The 3,422-nt window shown below is 45.8% G+C and overlaps 2 long non-coding RNA genes across 3 annotated transcripts in view; one reads left to right on the top strand and one right to left on the bottom strand.

Annotated features, from left to right (window-relative positions):
* LOC116101168 overlaps nucleotides 1-2,078 on the bottom strand; it is a 15,567-nt gene extending 13,489 nt beyond the window's left edge. Inside the window, exon 1 of one of the 2 annotated variants that reach the window (XR_004122820.1) lies at nucleotides 1,970-2,078. This is a non-coding gene — a long non-coding RNA (uncharacterized LOC116101168). The other variant, XR_004122819.1, reaches the window with a different exon arrangement.
* Nucleotides 2,079-2,691: 613 nt separating this feature from the next.
* LOC116101169 overlaps nucleotides 2,692-3,422 on the top strand; it is a 4,573-nt gene continuing 3,842 nt past the window's right edge. The window contains exon 1 of the long non-coding RNA XR_004122821.1: nucleotides 2,692-2,823. This is a non-coding gene — a long non-coding RNA (uncharacterized LOC116101169). The remainder of the gene's footprint in view (nucleotides 2,824-3,422) is intronic.

Genomic DNA, 3,422 nt, shown 5'->3' with positions numbered 1-3,422 from the left:
GGGAGAGAGGGGGGAAAGAGAGAGAGAGGGAGAGACAGAGAGAGATTTGCAGGTAGATCTGCATAGGATTGGCTCCTGGTTCCTCTGCTGCGATTTTAGAATTTTTGTCTCTCTGGTACTCAAAACCTCTCCTTTTCCATGGCTGTAGCGACATCTACTGGTATATCAAGCTGTTCATTAAGGAAACTGAGCGCATCATCTGGCCTCAGTTACCTGGACACATACACACACACACACATTCAGGCAAATACCTAAAGCAACACTCTTTGCTAATAAGAAGCACCAAGCTATTTCACTGAAGTCACTTTCCTTTTAATGATTTCTGAATCTTAAAATCTTCAGTTTAAAATAATGTTATCTTTGAAGAAAACCCACAGACAGAGCTGGCAGGCGGCCCTTTGAAAGGACCACGAGTGAGTCCGGTATGGAACCGAGTGGTTGTGAGCCATGAATCTGAGAGCAGTGCTCTGAGCTGATGAATAATCCCAGCCATGTGAATGGGTCTCAGCCTGCCAGCCAGCAGCACAAGAGCAAACACTGGAATACAGCTTCAACACAGACACTCCAACGGAATGCCCGTCCCTGTCCTATGGAATTCAGGTTAGACTGCAGCTGAGTTTCCACTTGAACTTCCAGCCTGTCCTGTTTCTGTGTGAATGTGACGATATGTTTTCAACCCTCAATGTTAACTCAGGAAATCTGGGTGGATGGTAATGGGAATTCTTTATACAGTTCATACAGTGTTTTTGTAAGTCTGAAATTTTGTCAAAATAAAAAAATGAGAAGAGAAACAAACTTCGTTTGAAAGCCAGTTTTGGAACCTAGCTTTATCTTTTCCATATTCACATAACCTTGGCTAAGTCACCAAGGTCCCCAGCAAAAGACCTTGTGAGTGTTGAAGCTGAGGTACTCTGGCCTTCCAAGGGGACTAAATGGAAAGAAAGTAACACTGTTTTATTAGCGATTCTACCCAAAGGGAAAACATTACAACTAACAACATATTTTAATTCATCTTTCCCTGGGTGGAAAAGCTATGGCTCAATTGTTTAACCTTCAACTGCCAACGTGAGAAACTGGAAGAAGAGTGATATGCCAAACTGCATCGAGAGTGGGGTACCTTTAAGATCAGCTAAGAGCAGGTATGGCTGACATGCAGGCAGATAGGGAGGGGAGGAGGGGGAGAGGGGAAAGAGAGAGAAAGAGAGAGAGAGAGAGAGAGAGAGAGAGAGAGAGAGAGAGAGAGAGAGATCTGATGCAGCTGGGGTCCCAGCACCTAGCACAGGTGACACACCTGGTGGCGGGTGGGTGATGACTTAAGCTGCCATTAGGTCCCTGAGGGCAGGCCAGTGAGAATGCCTGATTGCTAATGTGCTGAGTTGTTCCCGGAGAGTGTGAAGGTGATTTTAAAGAAAGATCAGTTTGATTTGGTTCAATCAGAATGAAATCAGAAAGTGGGTGAGTCCTTGGTGTGAATGTGACTTCGAGACTTGGCTCATCAATGGGTCATTGCCTTGTAAACTCAAAAGAGGAATGAAATTCACAGACCCCAAGAAGGATGAGTTTTACAAAGAGATGCCTGATTTGAAAAAGAAAGAAAAACAACAACTCACGGCTTGGGGAGTCATAAACTTCTTATGGTTGTCTAGTGAAATTGAGATGATGTTAAACTTCTTTCTAAATAATTAAGTTTATACCTACCGACAAAGGCTCTACTCGGCCTTACTCAGCGAAGCTTCAATCAGCACAGAGTAGCTGTGAGAGCAGAGACCCATGGCTGCTCAAGGTGCTGACGGACAGTGAGAGAGGTTGAGTGTTCGGTCCTAAAGAGCACATTAATGCCACCTAATTCTAAGGCTCAAGGAACAACATTATAGGAGAGGGGACAGAAAGGATGAATGAACCAGAAGACAGAAGGCCAGCAAAATTACATCTTCTGGGCAGGATGTAGCTATTGCAATCAAGAACTCACAGCAACTGTAGTGGCCAGCCTCGGACCTGCACAAGATTGGACAAGTCAGCAGTCAGTCGTGGAGGGGGAGGAGCTCACAGGATATTTTCCTGCTGAACTATTGGCTGCTAGTGGGGTGGGGGCGGGTCATTGTCTTCAGCTGTGAGCTCACAGGTGAGCCCACTAGGCTCCATGGGATAGTTCTAAACCCACAGTCATAGGGAAGTCTTTGGTTGACATCAAGGTGTCTCAAAACAAAAATACATGCACAGAGGAAAGAGACTAATAGAGAGGGAGAGATGACAGGGGAGAGAGAGAGAGACAATAAGAGTAATCAGAATGTGTCTCGCAGTTTCATGAAACTGTCTCGTAGTTTCATGAACCGGGTTCTGTGACCGAAGGGAGAAAGGAGACCTGAAACACAGAGTTCGAGAACAAAAGGACACGAAGCCAAGTTGAGGGTTTCTAATCAAGGTTCATCTTTACTTTGGGGGTTCAGCATTTATATACAAGACAGTAAAACTGCATCTCTAGTTTACAATGACATTTGAATAAGGGAGGAGTCAGGAAGAGTCTGAACAAAGTCAAGGAGGAAGTCCAAGGGAAGTTGGCTGTTGGGCTGAAGGTGGAGACTCGGGGTGTCTCGCTGGTCTCGACTCTGGGGAGTGGCCGGAGGCGCAGTCCACAGTGGGGGAGGAGGTCAACAACAGATGTCCTCAGGCTGTATACTTGTCAGCTAGCAGGCTAGTCTCCTCTGGAATCCTCGAAGACAGAACTCAGAGTAGTGAGCCTTTGTTTCAGGTACAGCAGGCATGAGTTGAGTCTCTGGTCGAAAGCTCTGGTGTCTTACAGTTAAGGGACCCAACATGTGACAGGTACTTAGAATATTGTCAATGAACAAATGTAATTAATAAAAACATTTTAAAAGTTCTTATTCTAGTGAGAGGAAGATTAAATAAGGAAGACTAAAGACCTATTGTGAAAAGCACAGCTCCAGATGAGACACCCCACCCCACCCCATCCCCAACCCAGAGAGGGAAAAACCCACCGGGCCGTTTGCCCAGGGACTTTTTTTTTTTTTAACTTTGTAATTATATTTATGTACAGAAAACTTAGTGTACATTTAACCCAATTTAGTGGCCAGTTCTTTAGCCTTTGCCTTTTCCAGCTTAGCAATTCGAGCCACAGACTTAGGACCCAGGACGTTGCCTCCCCAGTGGCGATGGATCTCGTCGTACCTGTCATTATAATTGGTCCTAATAGCTTCCACCAGCTTAGCCAGAGCACCCTTGTCTTCCGAGTTAACCTGTGTGAAGACAACAGTGGTGCACGTCTTCCTGCAGACCAGGCGCCCCAGCCTAGGCTTTCCCTTGATGATGCACTAGGGCACCCCCATCTTTCGACAAAGGGCAGGCAGGAAAACCACCAGCTCAATGGGGTCTACATCATGGGCAATCACCACCAGTTGAGCCTT

The sequence above is a fragment of the Mastomys coucha genome, unplaced genomic scaffold (assembly GCF_008632895.1).
Source record: "Mastomys coucha isolate ucsf_1 unplaced genomic scaffold, UCSF_Mcou_1 pScaffold21, whole genome shotgun sequence".
Classification (NCBI taxonomy): Eukaryota; Metazoa; Chordata; class Mammalia; order Rodentia; family Muridae; genus Mastomys; species Mastomys coucha.
Note: the sequence above shows the minus strand (reverse complement) of the source record. Positions and strands in the feature narration are given on the sequence as shown.